This window comes from Colias philodice, chromosome 26 (assembly GCF_061535455.1).
Source record: "Colias philodice isolate Cphi_HAF_F1 chromosome 26, ilColPhil1 Martin Lab GWU primary, whole genome shotgun sequence".
Lineage (NCBI taxonomy): Eukaryota > Metazoa > Arthropoda > Insecta > Lepidoptera > Pieridae > Colias > Colias philodice.
Window position 1 is genome coordinate 6,949,344 of NC_143111.1, and position 22,642 is coordinate 6,971,985.

The window sequence follows — 22,642 nt, forward strand, 5'->3', positions numbered from 1 at the left end:
GGCGCGAACTTTGCGCGCGCTTCATGGCTGTCTATGGTACCATTTGTGTTCCACGTTTGAATTTACGTATCGAATTTTGATTTTTAAAAGTGCTCTGAGCAGCGGGAAAATTGAATCATTTGTTTAGTTAATTCATATTGGTAAGTTTTTGCTTTTTTTTAAATTATAAAATTATTGTAGTTAATACTTATATTATAATTGTTGCATTTTGTTTTACGTCACATTACTTCGTATGTATCTTTTGTTTGAACATTGTGTATCATAAACATGATGCAATCAATAAACATAACATTCTTATCAGTTTATTGCACAAATGCATTATATTATCTTTGAAACTCTTTGGTTTTTCTGCAAAGATTTTGATATGAATTACAAAACGTACCTATTACAAAACGTTCCGACGTTTTTCATACAATTCCTTCAATATGCATCAACATGCATGCATGCATCCATAAGATGATAATTTACATAACTTTAAATGTCAAACAAATATTTATAAGTAATTCCTTTATAGATACTGTGTTGTGTACGCGATACTAAATCACTTTGAATGCATTTACATTATAGAAATAGGATTTATTCAATTAGGTACAGAAATACCTACATCTTTTAGGGAAGTCGGTATAAACTATACTCCACGTTTAAAGGAAGTCCCATATCCTCTTTTAGGATATGGGGTAGATGCATTATACATCTGTTACACAGCTTTTTTTCAACATATACACCGAAGCTGAAACTTTGCCCCATAAGAACTATATTGGACAAATTAAAAAGTCAGTTTTTCAAACACTGCTTACGTAAACAATAAAACGACGCCAAATTGTCTCTTTCAGTAACCACTGTACCAATTGTAAGAGACAAAGATAAAAATTCAGGCCCATGCTTGACCGTGAACTATTTCCTATAGAATAATGGGTCAAGGAAGTTATTTAAGTGGCGTAACAGGACGAGAATAGTGGGAAGTAGGTTGGAAACTGTTTAAGATTGTTGAGCTATCCTGTTTTGTAATACCACAGAATAATAACTAGTAGCTGGTAATAATTAGATATTATGAAGACAAAAATAATTTCATTTGTTACAATAGAGAAAATAAATGAATATGTGGATCAAGATATCATTGAGATATTGACGTTTATAATGGGGAATTAATCTATGTAAACAATTCTTCCATCTATGAAAATCTTTCTGCATGAGCAACAAATACTAAAAATCTGCATATAAATTAATAAATTTTACTTATAAAACATAAAAATCCCTGCGAAATATTAATAAGAAAATATTGATTTAACAAAAGCATCCTACCTATATCAATCTACATGTAATTATGGAACCTAAGTAATCTACATCTTTGCTTAAATTTAAAGCAAATTCCACTACATTGTTTCATTAGTTTTAATGTGCATAGGAACATGTATATATACCCTTGCATTCTATATATACTTTAATATATAACAGGTATCAATGAATACTACCAGTTACCACATAGTTATTAGTTATTACCCAACGTAAAAAGTAGCACCTTCATCAACTCTCAAATAAGCGGCACAATGATCTTCTTTCACGTATCCACTTAAATTAAAATAAACCAGTTATTAAAACATTGCTTTCTAAGCTCTGGTTATGTAACCCACGGTAAAGATCTAACAGGGACATTGACCTTCTTGAGACCCGGTAATGATATGTAAAACTGTGGAGATAAGGAATTTACTAGTGTCGTAATAAGATTATCATGGAGCATGAGAAATATACCTTTATGTTTTTGGGATGTCACGTTTCTTGGCTTTTTTTGTATCACTACATAGTATAAAACAAAGTCGCTTTCTCTGTCCCTATGTCCCTTTGTATGCTTAAATCTTTAAAACTACGCAACGGATTTTGATGCGGTTTTTTTAATAGATAGAGTGATTCAAGAGGAAGGTTTTAGTATATGTATAATTTATTAGGTTTTAGACAAAGCGGGCGAAGCCGCGGGCGGTAAGCTAGTAAGATACAATTACAAACATTAGATATAGAACAACAATATCTGAAAGTGTTTAGGTTTTGAAGGTTGGGAAAGATTGAAGCTACTTCTTGTTAAGATAACTAAACAGGATAGTGATGAAAATTTGTATAAACATATTTTGTACTGCGATCCAATGGATGTAATCACATCTTCTTATTCTTACGACTCTCACCAATATTCCTCTAAAGGAAGGCAAGTTTAGATTGACTACACATTTGATAAATCTATGGTAAATCCAAAATATCAATGAGATATATTTAAAATAGATTCTCTTTTATTTCAAATTCTCAATTAATAATCTTATGTGTTATATATTCAACTGTCAACATACTAGTTGAACTCATTTTAGTATCATACATTATAGACGTACAGAAGAAAAATATCAAAGGATGTTTATGAAACTCTACTAAGAAACATAAACATGAATCGATTCTCAAGACATCGATTCTTAAGAGCGTCTCGAATAACTGTCATCGACTCGATTATTGTTTATCGAGTATATGAATGGAGTATGGATCATTTTGTATACAACGATTGTGTTACCATATTTGGAGTATCAAGTTTCAAATTAAATTTGATGGTGTTGGTAATATAATTGCGTTTGAGTAGGTTTAATCCTGGAAAAATTATATTAATTATTAATACATATATTTTGTTAATAATATTACTTTAATGTAGAAGACATCCTTTTTGAATCTGTGGTTACATATTTACTTATTTAGTATGTAATCATAAAACCCAAAAAACATAAAAAATAAATTATCACAATTACGTAAACAACGACTGAAAAGTGATTTCACGTTGATAAAACTAAAACAATTCTTACAGGTCACCTTAAACACTCATCAAAAGATAAAGGAAAATTTTATCTACAATCATATTGCCCTTAAAGAAAGCCTCAAAGACATTAAAGTCATTTTTATTATTATCATAAAATTGTAATGACTGTTCTGCAAATGTTCAAGCATTTGATGCACTTTATGTCACGCTGGTTAAGCTGCACTCAAAGCGTCTCATTTTGGATGGGTGGCCGCTTAACGACGCGAATAATTTTCATGTCGATCAGCATTGTTCTTGCATTTATTAGACTGTATCTTTATCTCGCTTAAATTATAGGGCAATGTTTGTTGCGATCTCTAATCTAGTTGAAGAGTTTGTTTGTTTGTTTGAACGCGCTAATCTCAGGAACTACTGGTCCGATTTGAAAAATTCTTTCGGTGTTAGATAGCCATTTATCGAGGAAGGCTATAGGTTATATATCATTACGCTAAGACCAATAGGAGCGGAGCCACGCGGGTGAAACCGCGAAGCGCAGCTAGTCGTTTGATAAATTTCTTCGCTCAGGCCTTTATAATATTATATGGGGAATAATAAAACGAGCGACTGAAAATAAAGTGAGCGACTGATTATGAGATACTGATTTAATAACTTGAGCGGTATGAATTTGAGTAATCGACAAATAAACTAAACAAGCAACGAATATTGGTTGATAATAAAATACAGATTGAGCGTACTAAAGGAGGGTTGTGATTAATCCATTTGATATATTAGAATTCTAACTGTGTGATTACATTACTATATGAGCGACTAAATTACTAGTTGAGCGAATAGATTACTAAGTGAGCGACTAAATTACGCTCATCTAGAGCGACTAAAAACACTAGAATAAATTGTTCAAATAGTTATTTGATAAAACTTTCAAAAACAAATCGAACTGATAGTACCTACTCTGTCCATTATAGTATTTTTCAAAGTGATTTTTCCATTCGAAATACCTCGATTAAGATAAAATGCCACTCATTATAAAGAAATCATATGCCGAATAATGAAAATAATACAAGACGTAATTTTGTCACTCAAACAATTAATATTAGGTCGCTCAAATATATATTATGAAGCTGCTCATTTTGTATTTTATGTAACGCAAATTAATGTTTGTTAGTTGCTGATCTATCAATTTTTCATCGCTCGCAGTCAGTCGCTCACTTAATAATTCTGTTACCCCAATTAATTACTTTTGATAACTAAAACTTTAATTTACAGTCACTCTTTTAAATACTACCCATATTATATTGCCTATATAGGTTCTAACAGACAAACTCATCTGTTTTATATCATTAAGATATACTATAGATATATGTATATTGGATGTTCTTTGAAATTCTTACCTTATTGTCATACAATTAGAGTTACCTTGTGCTGGTATCGGAATATCCCCATTTGCTCTTATAGCTGTCAATGTCAAGAATCTAACAATCAAGAGCAATCTAGACCGTTTATTCCAGCTATGAAATCTGATAATTACGTTGAAGGAAATATGTAATTTAAAATTCCATCCATTATATTTTAACAATCATATTATCGCCATCAATTTAATGTATACTTATGGAATACTAGCTGCTCCGCGCGGTTTCACCCCCGTGGCTCCACTCCTGTTGGCCGTAGCGTGATGATATATAGCCTATAACCTTCCTCGATAAATGGGCTATCTAACACCGAAAGAATTTTTCAAATCGGACCAGTAGTTCCCGAGATGAGCGCGTTCAAACAAACAAACAAACAAACTCTTCAGCTTTATAATATTAGTATAGATTGATCATAGGTAAACTTCGTTTGGATTGTGGTCTATGGATAGTGTTTAAGGAAACATGGATACAAACAATATTTTGGATATAAATGTATTCCTTTCTCTTAGAGAAACGTAAGAAAGCAGAAAACAATTTCAACGATTTTTTATTCAATTTGAACATCCAGGGACCTTTATAGTCGTATTATTTGATAAACAATTAGTGAACAATGAAAACACGTCGCTCGTGTCGCGACCACTAAAACAATAATTATTTATCGTCACGAATTCGTCCTGATAATGTAAAATGTAGTAACATCGTGGTTTAAAGTGAGTGTTGTCCCTATTATAATTCTTAAAAAGTTCACGTATATTTGTTTTGCCATTGTTTTGGGAAATTCGTCGATGTTTCAATGCATTCTAATTTGATAAATAACAGACATTAGTTTAGCATTAAAATATCGGTATACTATTCCATAACTAATACATATACATAGTTGGAAAAAGTCGAATTCGTATCTAAACTCATTTAAAGTTAACTATCGCTACTTAAAGATAAAAAAAAATTAACTAATTTTTAACTATTCACCGCAAAGGTCGGGACGTTTTTATTTTAAAAACGTAGACTATATAAGCATTTAATATAACTAAATCGACGCTCTTTTGTCCTTCCAGTCACAGATTAAAACCCACGAAACATTAAAAAGTGTAAGTTCACTACGTCACAACTCACACCCAAGAAACCCATTAAATATCTCTTCCCGATTCGCTACAATAAAAGTAAAACGACCATTTTCAATCTCACTACGTCATACATCGTGACTTGAAACCGAAAGCATCACAAATGAAGGATTAGGAATGCAGACCACTTAAATATAAATCAGTGGAGCATTACTAAACGCCTAGCTGTTATCTAGGTTTTGATAAACGGACAGACAAATTGTCCTCTGGGTGGTATCTTAATGACTTGTAAGCACTTAAGAATAGTTTACTTGTTTTGAATTAGCGTGTAAATTAAATGATTTTAATAGATTAAAGTGAAATGCATACGAAAAAAAGATAACTATTGCGTTTGCGATTTTAAATTTTCTAAAAAGGTTGCAGAATTATTGCCAAAATTCATAAATAATGTAATTTATCATCTTCCCTTAATCAATGATTTGTAGTAAAAAAAATTGTTCCTTTACGCTTACGTAGGTAATACGTTAGATAGAGTTAATATTTATTTTCTATTACAATATTTCACCTACCATATATATAAATATTTTATTACTAGTCAAATGCTTCATAGTTTATTATGGAACTAATAGATTTATTACTATAATTAATTAATATATTTATTCAGGAAAACCACATTTAAATCATAACTGTGCACATTAATGCACTATCAACTTAATGATAAAAGGTTTATTCTTTTATAAGTTTACTAGCGACCCGCCCCGGCTTCGCACGGGTGCAATGGCGGCCGGCCGGTACCGCCGCGCCGCAAACGCTACGTCCCGCATTTTTTAAATCTGTAATATCTTCGAAAATATTGGTGTAAAGGGCCATATAGATCTATATTAAATGAACAATGTATTCAAGGTACATATTTAATTGGTTAAGGATTAATGCTGTATTGGTTAAAATCGCTTCGAAAATTAACCATTATTTGTCGTAAAAAGTAAATGACAAAAAAAGTTATTGTGGGTTATCCATAAGAGATAGACATATACCATCGCGGACTTTTCTGTAGACTTTTTCAATGTGTACAATACTTAGTACATTATTTTTAGTGTCCGACCGAACTTTCGGTTTCGGTTTCGGTTTCGGCCGAGTTTCGGCCAAAAATCAAGTTTCGGCCACAGTTTCGGTTTCGGCCAAAATCGGCCGAAACTTTTGCCGAAACCGAAACTCATTTCACAAGTTCAGTGAACTTAGTTCACACACGTTCACGCTTTCACGCTCGTCTAACTTCGTTTTCCTCGGCAACGCTTTGACGGACGCTGTCAAAGCGTTGGTTGACCCACGCTGGTGGAAACAATTTTTGAGATTGGAACTGGGTGTAATAGTAATTAATAATTATTATTTTTATATTAAAGTAACAGTAACAATTACTGATTTGATTTAGATGACTGATTTTACTGAGAATTTAATTTGAAAAAATAATAAAAATTAAAATTGTTATTATTAATATTTTAAAAATATTATTTTTTTATTTTATATTAAATAAATTATTACGACAGATTTAATATACTGTGTTTTCATTTCATGCCCTAATTAAGGCAAAATAATAGGTAAAATGCACCAAAGTTCAGTATTTTTAGAAATTTCATACTTGACCACGTGAGTTTCGGTTTCGGTTTCGGTTTCGGCCGAAACTGAAGCCACGGCCGAACATTCGGTTTCGGTTTCGGTTTCGGCCTGGAAACCAGTTTCGGTCGGACACTAATTATTTTGATAAAACTCGTAGGGTTCAGTCCGTTCCGCCTGCGTTTGCAATGTACGCGGAAAAAATGTAATTATTTACGACATCACACCTCAAAAATAACAGTACTTTTCCACTATTTAATGGATGTTATTATACATATAAACCTTCCTCTTGAATCACTCTATCTATTAAAAAAAACCGCATCAAAATCCGTTGCGTAGTTTCAAAGATTTAAGCGTACAAAGGGACATAGGGACATAGGGAAATAGGGACAAAGAAAGCGACTTTGTTTTATACTATGTAGTGATGTTATTAATTGTTATAGTAATTCTTTTTGTTTGTTTGTGTATCAGCAACTATTTCTAGATATGTATAACATTTTGTGAAGATGAATATAATTATGAAACTTAAATTCGAAGAAAGTTTATTTTGTATTTCAGACGAAACAAATAAAAGGGTTTGGCTGAAATTTGAAATACAAATAAAGATTTAGAACAATATCTATCGCTATATTCACCTTGCACCTTACACTACTCACATATTATACTACTGTTTGATTTGCTAGCCAATGTTATAATTAGGGTTCCGTAGTCCGACAAGGAACCCTTAGGGCCGGCGCCCACTGCCGGCACGGCACGGCATGGCACGGCAGAACATCCCGCGGCGTGCTGCGTCATCCCGCGGCATTCAGTAGCATGCCGTGGCATCCTGCTAAAAGCCCAGCCACTCTGGCATCCATCAGTTTTGCTCCGCGCTAATGCTGCATAAGTTTCAACCTTATTTCAACTAGCTAGTAATCATAATTACTCGACCCCAAAGTGACGCATACGCCTCGCGGGATGCAATGGCGCGCCGCGGCATCCCTTGGAATAAAACAGCAAGACACGTCATGCCACCACATCCCGCGGCGTGCCGTGTCATGCTGCAGCATCCTGCAACACGTCGCGGCATCGTGGCATCGAAATAAAGTAACTTGAATTCTAAACTGATTGAAATAAGATTCAAAATAACTTCATTAGTAATAAAAACCTCTGCCCTGCCATGCCATGCCGCGCCGGCAGTGGGCGCCGGCCCTTATAAGATCGTTCAGTCCGTCCGTCCTAGTCTGTCACAGCACAATATCTTATTTAAACGTATTTTGTTTGCATTAACAGATTACAGATTTAATAATTCATGAAAATCTTGTAAAATACAAAATTTTGCATGGTTGTGCCCATCCATTAACTTTGAAGACCTCCCATTACAATAAATAACTTTTAACCTCATAGAACACTTCAAGAATTCAATAATACAGTAAACAATTTCATATAGCTGAACGTTCAACGTTATCAAATGCATGTGCATGTGCAAGGCCATACCGTGGCCTTGCCTATTTATATCGTTATACTAACGTTGCAACTATAAGTAGTTACAGAAACATATTTGTTAGTGATAGTTAAGGTTATAAATGTGTAAGGATTTCCTGAAAGGAGGAACTTCTATGTTCCAATTTTTATTGCCTTGAGGTGCTAAATTTTTACTTCACTACATAGTATAAAACAAAGTCGCTTTCTCTGTCCCTATGTCCCTATGTATGCTTAAATCTTTAAAACTACGCAACGGATTTTGATGCGGTTTGTTTTTAATAGATAGAGTGATTCAAGAGGAAGGTTTTAGTATGTAATTTATTATGTTTTAGACAAAGCGGGCGAAGCCGCGGGCGAAGCTTGGTAGGAAGATAGTCACTTTATTTATCTTCAAATAGAGTATCGAAGGTATGTCTTTACACTTTGAAGGTACAATATGAACTAACTCTTAAAGCTAAAAGATTTAACTTATTGTGTTAAATTTTAAGGGTCTATTCAACACTCAACATTACACTTTTATTTATGACCGTGTTTGGCTATTTAGTTTCTTTACTACTAAGAAACTATAATATAAATCTTCACAAGTTGTGAACATGACGTGTTACTCAAATGACGTGGTACTTACAGGGCTTATAATTAGTTTACCAAATGTTTACGATAAGAAAAAGCTAGACGATAATAAATAATACTTGAAAATGTCGAAATAAATTTTTAAAAAGGAGAAACTTTTGTATATAAACTCAATATTTCAACACGCAAATGAATCGCAAAATGTGTTGGTAAGCGCATAACTCGAGAACGGCTGAACCGATTTCGATAATTCTTTTTTTATTATATTCCTTGAAGTACGAGGATGGTTCTTATGTAGAGAAAACGTAAATATGTACCACGGGCGAAGCCGGGGCGGACCGCTAGTAATATTATAAAGCTGAAGAGTTTGTTTGTTTGAACGCGCTAATCTCAGGAACTACTGGTCCGATTTGAAAAATTATTTCGGTATTAGATAGCCCATTTATCGAGGAAGGCTATAGGCTATATATTATCATCACGCTAAGACAAACAGGAGCAGAGCAATGCGGGTGAAACCGCGGGGAACAGCTAGTAGCAAATAAATATTTTTTCTTTCTTTTAAAAAGGTACATGAAATAATTAATATCATTTATATTAAGGTATTCTATAATCTAAATATACATATATAACTCAAAGGTGTCTGACTGACTGACATAGTGATCTATCTATCAACGCCCAAACCACTGGACGGATCGGGCTGTTTGGCAAGCCAGTAAATGTTAGGACGTAGGCATCTGCTGAAAAAGGATCAATTCTACCCCCAAGGGGATAAAATAGGAGATGAAATTTTGTACCATGAAGATGATATTTTCCACGCAGGCGGAACAGCGGGCAAAAGCTAGTGAGTACATATAAATATAATTTACAAAACAAATGCGCATTGTCAATATTTAATTTATATGCGTTAGTGGACATCGGTCAAGCATTGTTCTCTATTACAATGATAATATTACTTGGTGATGCAACCAGTCCTTGTTTTATATTTAGAAAATATAATTTGGAAAATCCAAAAGTGCACGCCTCATAATTTTTTTTTAATAAATATTTATTAATTATTATTTTTGTTTATTTAATAACAATTAAACCACATCGAATCAGACCCTGAAAAATGAAAGGGTTCTATTCCTGAGCATACTCAAGCGTAAGAGAAAAAAAAAGACTCGATTAGTAAAGTATTTCGGTCGCTATCGTGTTAACAAGAAAAAGGATCCGCACATACAGACACACGGACGTCCAAGACAGAACTTTTTTAAACTGTTTTTTAACTAGTTTAAATAACAAAAATGACATCAAAAATATCATGAACGTTAAAAATAGTGTTTTTTCTTAATATGTGTGTGTATGTATTATCTTACAAGTGCAATGTATGATACATAAAGACATTTTAAGTTTGAAAAATCAGATGTTTTGCGCGAAGTGACAGTAGTACCCACCTCAACGCTTCGCATATGAGGCGTGCAATACTGAATTATAATATATTAATTAATGGCCCGCGATTGCTGCGAAAAACTATAATAAAAGTCTAAAGGCTTTAAATTTCATATTTCGAGGAGCAATTTAGTAACGGCTTAGATAGATATTTTATATTTTTTATTAAACTCAATTTTGTAATTTATGCAATTTTACCCTTAATTCGTTCAACCAGGAGAAGACATGATCACATACTATTATCATAAAAAGATTTCCTCTATATACTTTGGGCAACGTATGTTTTGTTTTTGCTTCAAAAAATAAAAGGGTTAGGTAGCAATAGGGGATAAATATTGTACGAAGAAATCGCATGATAACGTGAAGAATATGCAAGGAAAGCTGCGGGCGGAAAGCTAGTTAGAGATAAAATAATCTTAAATGAATGCAAGATATGCTATCTCTATTTATATCTATCTACATATATATATATAAATATTAATTGTCGATGTTGTAATAACTGCATCCTTTTGGTAAGGAGGTACTTTTTTAATGTTTAATAAAAGAAATATCCTTTAAACTAATTATATTAAAAGAAACAATAAAATATAAATATAATAATAAAACGAAGCTCACTGGGTTACAAAATTTGTCATAAGATGCAATTGTTTTGTAGGTTACCACATTCACACAAACAAACAAAATCACCATACCAGACCAGTACCATAGAACAGACTAGATTACGCCAGATGGCCATTGTTATTAAACAATATTCCCATTTCCAATGCATTATTTACTGATCGATATGTAACGAGGAAACGATTATCATACATACATAATGTTATCTATTACATACAACTTTGTTACTAAGCTGGTGATAACGGGTCATTAGCACGGCGGGAATGCATCGACCTTCGATTTTAACCGACGGTGGTAATGGGAGTTATGTTTTTGCAATTTTGACCTAGAGCTATAGGTATAAGTTTATGATCTTAAATACATTACCATCAAGAGGCTATGTAATAAAGAGAATTATATTTATTTATTTATGACACTTTATTGTACAAAACAATTTAAGAAATGTAGTACAAACTAATAGTAATAAGGTACAATAATTTTGCACAATAGAAAGAAAGAAAGAAAAATATTTCTTGCCACATGTTACACACTTAACGACTACTTATATTACTAAAAAAAAAATATACAATAGTTTACATGGCAATCGGGTCAGACTCAGCCATGCTGTCGGGTTTTAACACCTGAACAGCGCTGATTTTCAGTCTGCCCGTAAGTTTTTATTTTCGAGGCTCACTAAGTACACAACAATAGGCGGCCTTATTGCTACACAGCAAAAAGTTATGATTTTTGATTGTATGAATATTAAATTATGTGGTCCATAGCTCTCAGGGATTCCGTACATATCCAACGATGAAAGATTTTTTTTAAATCTGTCCAGTTGTTTTTGATACCATCGCGATCAAACAGACTCTTCAGCTTTATATTATTATAGTCCATAGATATTTATTTAATTTGATTCACATGTACATAGAGATAGAAACATCATTTCTAAAAATATAAATGATAAAATGATATTTTGACAATAAAATCAATATACTAAAAACCTGTGCTAAAAACTTGATAAGAATGCAACAGACTTTCTACCAAAGGATGCAATTTTCCGCATACACGCGTTGCCATAGCAACCAATATTGATTTATCCCTTTCTCTCTTTCTCTTACGTGTGTTATCGATTTTTCGTACACCCTCTCACTCACTCATTGTCAGTATGACAGTTTTGATCGCTGGCTAGACACGTTTTTGGTTATTTACAAGAATTTGTTTAGAAATATTATTATAATAGTGTTTGTGTTGATTATTGATTGGATTTTAAGACTTGGTGAGTTTATTTCTCGTTAAAACAAAAATAAAATAAGTTATTTAATTGAAATTAGTTAATGAAACCATGTGATCGTAACTCGAAGTTGTAAAACTAATCTTATAAGATTTACTACAATTTATATCGCTTACTTCCTTTACTTTTACAACTCTTGCATAGTCAGAATAAAATATATTATAGCATAGAATCCAATAAGACTGTCAATCCTAAATAATATTGAAAGCAGACAAAACCTGGTGTGTTGCTTGGTTTGTGAAAGAAACATAGCATTTATTGCAATACTCATTCAATATAATACTGTGATATTCTGTAATTGCGAAACCAGGGGAAGACTTCGTATTTGTAGGGCTTCATGATATTTGATTCACAGTGACGACATTTCTTAGTATGTACGTATACTATCTACCTTTTAACGAAGTTGGTTTTATTTTGGTAATTATCTTTTAAACGGTTTCGGGTTGATAATAATACATACTTATACGACTTAATGATCTAAGCTTATACTTAATCTGAAATATACAATACATTTAAAGTTCTTCATATTTGGTCCTTATATAAGTTGCGTGATATTTATCTCAACAATTTTTGAAGCCGAAGACTGTTTTTTTTATTAGTTTGTTCAGAAAAGTATTGTTGGCAACCCTGCCCGCCACCGCGTATTATTATGCGCCAATTTGATGCAATAATTCCTGACTTGTGAACGTTTAGAGCGCGTAATTGTCGGCCAAGTCGCTTCCTTGCTATTTAGCATGCCTAGGTAATGTTTTAGAAGCGGCCTAGGTTTCCTCGTCAGGCCGTCTGTATAATAAGTAATGGCATGTTGTCGTGTCATTGTTATAGACTGGGAAATGATATTAAATGGACATTTGAAGCTATTTAATGAACGGTTACGCTCTAATGTAGATAAGCCGTCAACACACTAACATTTTAATAAGATTTTATCAAAAAGGTTTAGTTACCTTACCGTTCGTAGTATGTATACTGTGGCACTGCTTTCTTACGTTACTATTAAACGAAATTTAGGAATAATGCAGGTTGTATTTTCACATACATTTTTTTAAAATAAAAACAGCTGATTGATCGGTATATCTTTGAGTACAGTAAGTACAATCAATATAAAGAATTTTCTTATCACAATGACATTGACTCGAATTCTAAGGTTCTACTTTATTTTTAAGGAATTCCGAGATGTTATCAATTAAAAAAATATTTTATTAGGTAGCAGCTAAGTGAAGGTATGGATTGTTAAAGTATGTATTTACTTAACATATTTTATTTATTTATTTACAATTTTACCTCTGACTACAGAGACTGATGTACAAAAAATATTTTTTCATTCAATTAATTAATTCATTCACCTTAATCTTGGATGAATTAAAAACTCTCCGTTATGAGGATATAGCAAATTAAATCAACAAGACAAAATTAACACTCATTAGAAAGATTTTGTCTCACACGACATTTAGTCTGAGAGCTAACTGCCTTTTCTTATCCTTATAGACAACTCACATATTACATGCCAAACCACGTTATTATTCAATCGCTTCATTAGTTTTTGTGTTAAAGAAATTAAATAGTAAAAAAGTAAAGTGAGATTATTATAAAGTAATATAATTAACCACAAAACTTAAGTATTACAAACTTTAAACAGAACAACCAAAACAAACACAAGTATTTGCGAGGAAACAAAAATTATAAATCACTAGCTTTCCGCCCGCGGACTCGCATAAAACCTAAAAAATTATATACTAAAACCTTCCTCTTGAATCACACTGTCTATTTAAAAAAAACCGCATAAAAATTCATTGTGTAGTTTTAAAGATTTAAGCATAGGTACATAGGGACAGAGAAAACGACATTGTTTTATACTTTGTAGTGATTTCTTACGCAAATCAAAAACGATCTCTCGGACTATAAGGACAGGTGCATGCTGTATGAACGAGTCCCGAGCCACCTGCTCCAAGAAATGTATTTATAACTTTCTTTAATTGTGTAACTAGGAACGAAGACGGGAGAAAAAGTAGTGGTACTATCGTAGAACCCGTTTCGGTGTAGTTAAAAGACCAACAAAGGCTTTGAATCACGTATTGAATAAAGTTTGAAAGATCTTGTGTATAATTATAGGGAAGTAAAACTTTATTTGGTTTGTCTATCTATTATTATCATTCAATTTTGTGTAGGATAATCAACAGTTATAGATTTAATAACTGAACATGGTTGTTTTGGAGATGGAGTAGCAAACATTTGTTCACATTGTACTGTCTGAAGCGATCAGCTTTTTTGCATTAACGAGAAAACATGCATCAACCGAGTGCACAATCTTTTACAATTATAATACTATTAAGATCCCATTAATCTTGAGTCAATTCATACAATGTAGGTAAACACAAATCGAAAAAACTTTAATTGTTAAAAAAAATACCAAAAAAAATATAAACAACACGCGTTATCCGTTTCCCTGGTAAGACAAATATTGTTCATCGTGGTCCATGACCTCAGGGTCGTCAGCCGATTAAAGTTCAGATAGCTGAGGTGTGCTTGTTCGGCTCCGGAACTTCGTGGCGCCTGTCATTGTGATGAGCTATTGTTTTTTGGGTTTTTAAGTGCGACAACCCTGCATCTAGAGCTTCTTATTCATGGTTGACAATTGTTTATGAAGTTGAATCAAAGTGGCGTAATTGCTCGCAGTAGTTGATAACGCATATTGAAAAGTTCTCGCCCGATGTTTAACAACATTTAAACATAATTTCCACAACATTGTAGCTCATTATCAACGAACTTGAAGGTTACTAACTACGAGGCTTTAATATCTTTTTATTCTTTTAATACATTCTGAAAAAGTAAACAATACTTAATAGATTTTTAGATAGAAATGGCATATTAATACAAGTTGAACATCAATATAGTCACGCACACGCAAAATGTTATCAGGAATATATCGTAATGTCAAGATGAATAAACACATGGTGATCGAAACAAAAATTCCTAAAGTTGATTGATATGAGCGCTAAAGCTGACTGATGAGCGCAACCAGATAACATATAAATGATTAACTACAATTTAAAAGACTTAAATAGTTCTCACGCATTGACAATTTAACTAAACCTAACAGTACCAAATCTAATACTAACACTGCTAACCATACTTACCTTATGAGGAATTATGACATCCATAATTCAATTGTACATATGGCGAAGGTGTCAAGCACGATGCAAATATGCAGACGGCATTCCACACCGCCTACTAGTACGATTGATAACTAGCTCTAATGTTGTGTAACAATGCTTTGGAGATGCATTGGGCAACCGTTAGGTTAATGTCATCTGGTATAGGTGTTTCTGCACCTAATATTACCTATTAAGTGATTATAACCTTAGAAGTGTGCATGAGATGAGGTCTTTAGATTATATCTAATAGAGCATTTCTTAGGATCCTGGAAGTTTTTGTTAGGTGATAGTTATCCGGGTTTTTAGTTGCATCTTTCTGCCATGTGTATTTGTAAAATGTCGCGATAACTATAGGTTTGAAAGGTACCTATTGATGTTAATATTTGCAATGGTGGTGGTACATGTCATTAGTTTCCTACCTGTGTCATCACTCGTGTGCAATTCACACAAGGCTGTCGATGGCGGTGCAAATTTCTACGCCATATTTGACACCTTTCAAGTTATGTATTCAGTTAGGAAGGTTGTTAACTAAAGGTCTAAAGAAGCATCATTATCTATTGAGTATTTCAGACGTGTGAACATTAAATTATCTAATAATAAATGTAATACATAGTTATCGCTGTAATTTAGATCAGTGGTTCACTTCCCAAGACATTGACCCATCTCTCACTCGAACGGAAACATGAGTGCACCTTGAACTTGGAAAATAAACACTTTAAGCGTCCCCTCGTCACTAGAAATAGAACTGAAATGCACAAAACACATTGCTGTGATGTGATTTCCTCCCTGGTGTGAGGGGATGCGCTTGCGCACCATTTGGTTTACTTTTTTGAATGATGGAATTAGATGTTACTTTGAAGATTGGTATTCAATGTTAAGACGTGTAAATAAATATTTGTTTATTTAATTGTATTTGTACCACACATATCTTAACAGGCTAACAAAGGATTTCTATTATGTACTTAACAAATAGAATTACTTTCATTAGTACATAGTATAATTTATTTCATTGTATAAATAAAAATAATTTATAGCCATCACATAATAAAGGGGTTGCTGAATATTGCAATAATAAAATTGTATTGTGTTACAAAATAAACGTTACTGTTTAGAAGTGAAATTGCGTGGCTCTGGTCACTTATATCCGAATAAATAGTATCTAAATTATAAATTCTACCTAGTCACCTACCAGAAATTATGATCCATACGCATATCATATCTCCGATAACCTTTTCTTACAAGGACGAATGTGTTTAATAATAAATTCGCCCTTAAAACGCAAGGTTATCTTATCAAATAATTTGAACATCTTATTTACATCATGACGAATCACTGATTAAAATCAAGTAGATTACGTAAATAAAACAATACCTAAATAAAAAAAGTGTGTTGCGAGCACACGTGTCAGAAGTAAAACTTCTTTGGAAAGATTAATAGATACCAAAATTGTCGCTTTACTCCATGACGCGCCGGTACTCCTCCTGTCCACGACCTTGAAATTTCTGTAAACCTTGAATTTCACTTCAACAAGAAGGTAATTCGATGCTACGAAAATCTAACGAAGATTCAAAAATAGTAAGGGTACGTCAAAATAAATCCCTGAACGTATGGGGTGTATTGCCAGATGTGCAGGGGTGAAGTATTGATTTATGCTGCGCGTGCGCCGATGCAACTTCCACTGTCTAGGGTTACCGTGGGGCGGATATCGATTTTCGTAGGAATAATAATTTCTCTCGCTATGTTGCGTTGATTTGGCGGGATGGTATTTTTGCTGAGGTGGCGTTGATTTGGACATCTGTTTCAATATTAATCAATGTTGTTTATTTAATGTTTGTTGCTAGTTAGAATTTTAGAATAAATATATAATCAGGGTATTTTACATATAAACTGAACGTATCAAATTTTACCCCATTTAATTATTTTGTAAAATTTTAAAATGGTCTTAAATTTGATAGGTTCAGATAATATGTGAAATGAGAGTATAGTTTATAAATTTTACCTTGGGTATTTTTTAGACTTATCATTATTTTCTTATAAGCTACTTTACTATTATAATTTTTTAACTAGAGCTACATTAGTAAAAAACACATTATTAGCATCATTTTATTATAAGCTTAACAAGAATTATCAAAACGGAATTATGCAAAACAACATTCCCGCTCGAAACATATATCCAGCTCTCCCACTATTTTATTATCGAATTGAAAATATGTCTTGAATTTGAATAAAATGCATGTAATTGTTCGATATTATTATTTATTATGCAGGCGTACTTGACACACAAATGTTTTGTTGGAATACAGATTTATTACGGATTTCTGTCTGTTTATAATAAATAGCCATTTTAAGGCCGTTCCGTTCATTACGACTCGTTACGATAATGATGGATGTTGTAAATTAGCACATTTTGGAGGACTAATATAAATCTAAGTTAGTACTTACTACAGCTACTTAGATGTTAATTAATTTGTAAATGCTCTGAAAACTTTACTTCTCTAAAGAAACAGCCCGCAGGATATTTTTTAAGTTATGGCTGATTATGACGAGCAAAATTTATATTTTATTAATGACGCACAGGAACACAAACAATCATACTTCAATAGATTTATTTGCTAGCAGTAGTGGAAAATAGAATCATTGAATATTTACAATGAAATTTTCTGAAGAATTGCAAATCAAACAATCAAGTTTCAAGGGTCAATGAATTTTTCCGGCCCCTCATTCTAATTGTTTTCAAACTTATCAAATATTGCAGGAAGTTATTCGTCGTTACTGCTGACACACATTTATAAAACTGTGCGTCTGAACTAACTCTTCATTCAATTAAATTGAATCTAATTTAAATAGATAATCATAATTAATTATTGATAAGTACCTAATAGATTTAATATGCTCATTACTTAAATAATTAATACTAAACACCAATTGATAACAACATGGTTTATATACGATAAAAAAAAATAATTATTATGTTTCTCTCCATAATACACGAGTACCACCAGAAGGAAGGTACCCGGTCCTTTGGGAGGCTTACGTGGGGACACAGGTCCAACACGCAGAGGCCCTTTAGAGAATTTTAATGTATTATTATGAATACAAAAAACCCTAATTAATTTATGTACCCTTTGTCACTACTACAAATTTATTATGATGATTCCCTATAAGTCAAAATCCGTCCAGTGATTTTGGCTGCCAAAAAATATACATACACTCGAAAAACGTAACTCTCCTTCTTTCGTAGTCGGTTAACTATAATGAAAGAAATAAAACTACACACTTGAAGTAAAAACAGAACATTCTTCTCATAGCACGGATTTAATGACAGGGTTATTTTTAAAGCGGCCAATTGGTCACACAAGGACTCCAGAGTCGAGAGGGTCGTGTGGAGGATGCATTAGACATAGTCCCTTGGACTATTTCCCTGCGATGTTGTGTAGTAATTGATTATCTGGAACGTGGTGTACTTTTTCTGATCGTTTTTTAAAATGACTGCAAATTGACAAATAAGGAATTTGTAAGGAACACTTTTAACAACAGAACCATTTTCTACAAAAACCAACAATAATTAAACATTTACATTTTACTTACAAAGCACGATCCACAATGTCACAAGCGAGGGAGAGATATTCAAGTTACAAATGAAATTCGACACCAAATCAGTGAGCAGTACTGTCTTTGTTTCACGCCAGCCAGCCGTGAAGCCTAGCCACTGGGCACATCACTACTCGCACAGCACTTTACCAATTTATGCGATCATTTAATGCTCCTGCGCATTATGCTTGAGATACGGCGCTTGCGCACTTTCGCTGGGCAGGAATGCATAATGATGCCTAATGGCTAGAGGTAAACACGGTCAACGGTTTTACAATTTTCCCGGAAATGGGAGCTTCAGGGCACTCTAGGAATTATGTTTAGATATAGACTGATAGGTAAGTCAACTATGGTAGTACCTAATGTGGCTGTCATAATTAATATGTAATTGATTTCAAAAAATACCGATTTTCTTTTAGTGATGATGATGGTCATGATGGTCAATAATATATGTATTAAAAATTTGTGCATAGTAAAATAGCACAATAAAAGTAATTTTTCGTTCACATTTCAATACGAACAAAAACGTTAAGAATCAGAGAAAAACATCATTTCATTTTGAAAATCAGTTATTCAATATACACACTAATAATACCACAAAAACGAGTTAACGAAGCGTACAAACGCTTCCTCCAGCGATAGCTACAGTCTCACCAATCGGAACAATTTGGTCGAATTTAAAACGAAATTATCATATGCAAAGTGCATTAGCACTGTAGTGAGCGAACCGTAAAATCAACAATCGTTGTGATTGCCCTCTGTCCATTGTCCCACATTGCCTATCCTACCAATTGTTTGGGACTAGTCGAGCGTGCGACGGGAATCGAACGCGGATGCATCGGGCGTCATGCCGTGTCGAGATTCAAAGAAAATGCAATATCCGTAGTTATAGCGATCAATTTTAGATTCCACTCTAAGGAAAAGGAATGGTAGGGAAAGGTGCTCATTCGCTCTTTGGATTTAATCAGATACAAAGATTGGGCAGATTCAAGCTAAAATGTTTCTAATATTGGGTGAAATAAATATTTTACTTTCAAATTAATGGTATCTCTCATGACTCATCATCCTCTGCATAAAAGGCATTATAAGTTTTAGCTTGCATTTTCTAGTGCGAAATACAGATTGCTTTAATATTTTTCATATTTGTCGTTGGTTGTTTTAAGAAACACTAAACGGCTTGCTTAGAATAAATTACATAATCGAAAACAAGGAAAATTCTGTATTCTTAGACTGGTATTGATTGGGTGGATTCGTTCGTGACTTGTAGGATTTATAAGAAAAATCAGCTATTTCAAAAAGTAATACAATCAGTGAAATAAATATTAAAATACTGACCCATTGTACCCAATCACTGGTGGTAAATATTGAACTACGTATTAACGACGATTAAAACGATTTAAAAGAGCTCTTGATGGAAGTCTTGTTGAATGAATATCATTGTTTGAATCTGAGTTTTAAAAGAATAATCAGGGAAAACACTGGAGCAAACCTGATTACTGACCAATAATGGAAGACAGAGGAGTAACCACGATATAAACTAGTTTATACATAATATTATAATATAAAATGTACCTATATGATCTGTAGCGTGGCAAGGATGCGACAGGATACGTCGACAGGCGTCAGGCGACAGCCAACAGGCGGGTGACCGCGTCGGGTTACGTTATAGAGTTACCATTCTAGTTTTAACCTTTTCAAGCGAGTGCACGTGAATGTACTGTCACTGTACTCCTGGGTTTCAGGTTTAATTATATTATGTAAAAATTACAATATAATTACGTGTTTTTTCCTATCTGGTCAGCCGTCAGAGCTGCCTGAATTGAATTTTTTTTTCAACAATGCTGTCGGGTTCCAGATGAGGAAGATTTGAAGGCTTAACTAATAAAACAAATCGATATTCAATGAAAAGCACCTACATAGCTTTTAGTTTCAAGACTGTGCCCAGTAAATAGCTAAAAGCTGCATAATCCGCACTGAATAACATGTTTTTCTAATAAATAATTATAAACAGTATTTTCGACAGAACAATTACGCGGATCAAGAGATTGTTGTCGTTAAATTAACCACCGGCACTTAGACAATTCATTTAAATTATAAATAGATCTATCGGATTAACTGTAACTTGATGAACGCTCGTTAAAGATACAGCAGGTCAACGGCCATTTTAAGATAAACCAAACAACAGATGTGATGGCGAGATAAGAGGGATTGTAAAATTAACAGTGTTAAGCTGAGGGCACTGGAGTGTACACTTGTTATACATTTGCATCCGGAGTAATGGGATAAGGGTGACAGTTCACTTGAAGCGAGTAGAGACTACTTATAATACTCAACGTTAGGTCCAGTGACCTTAATCATTATACATGTGATATTTTATTTATTTATTTATTTATCACATTTATTTCAGGTGACAGACAATAAATTGTACAGACCCATAGAGCAAATACCTTACAGACTAACATACATTTAATAATTTATAACTAAAACTAAGAATATATTAAGCACTATACACACAATTCACGGCACTGGCGGAGTCATAATGCGCAGTATCGGCTTCGGCTGGGTGTTGCGACTTGCGAAGCCGCTAGCTCGATATAAGAGAGCAGTAATCTTAAGTGAAATATAACGTTTCCTTAATCAAGAAATGAGAAATAAAACTGAGGTCAAGGCTCAATAGAATAGACATAGATTGAGAGCTTTTATAGCTTTTAGAAACTTTATTACGTTTTTATACTACATCTTTTTAAGGGTTTCATATGAGTTGAACTTTGTATATAAGAATGATTAGAATGAAATTTTGTACAGAATTTAAATAAAGGAAATAGATATTATGCATTACCAAAGTTAATTTGCAGATAGAGAAATGAGATATGGAATTTGTGAGTCTAAAGTTTTGGCATATCATAATGTGCACAAGCGAAGTCAGGTTCAGTAAGCTAGTTTGCTATAACCATACAGCATCACACATCACAGGAGGTTCATCCTAACAACGTTTTATACACGGAAGCGGTAGATTCGACCGCGTGTAACTCAAACAAATTGAGACCAATAACTGTGACAAATAGGAATCAAGTATTTTGTTTATGGCTTGTTAGGAGTTTAGTTTTATAATTTATATCTTCATTTCATTTCGTTGTAAAGTTGGGAGCTTTTATTTTCTTTAAAATTTTGAAGCTTTTGCGTATGCTTATACTTATCATAAATATGAAACACATCCTGCGTAGAAATTTGTAATGAGAATCATTTTTTAAGATATAATGCGATCGTAAAGGCAGTTAAAATTGAAAAACATGTCCTTAATCGTGACGAAATTTTTTAAGTTTGCTACAAATAAACTTGCGAGAAAAAGATGCAAGAAAGCTTCGCTTGAATACTTTTTATAACTTTCAATTTTTTATTTATTTCAATGTTACCCTGTTAGTACAGCTACCATATTTTAAGGCAATAATCATCAAGCCTAAAGACCATCCAGTGAATCCACGTCATATTTAAATCGTAAATCTATACGTACACTAGAAAAACTTCTTTCTATCTGGCGTCAGGCATGAAGACTACGCAAATTGTATCAAATGACTCCCACGACCCTCGCTACATGATATTTTTCTAATAAAATAGACTAGCTAAGGATCCGACCACATCCTGATACCTTATACCATGATCTACCGCTTTTTACCCTCTCTAGTCAT

At 33.2% G+C, this 22,642-nt stretch overlaps 1 protein-coding gene across 2 annotated transcripts in view; it reads left to right on the forward strand.

Annotated features, from left to right (window-relative positions):
* Positions 1-22,642, forward strand: part of LOC149476985 (uncharacterized) — a 31,204-nt gene continuing 8,562 nt past the window's right edge. The window contains exon 1 of one of the 2 annotated variants that reach the window (XM_089711492.1): positions 1-140. The gene's annotated coding sequence lies outside the window, so the exon portion shown is untranslated. Of the gene's footprint in view, positions 141-12,096; positions 12,199-22,642 lie in introns of those variants that run through there. The other variant, XM_089711493.1, reaches the window with a different exon arrangement.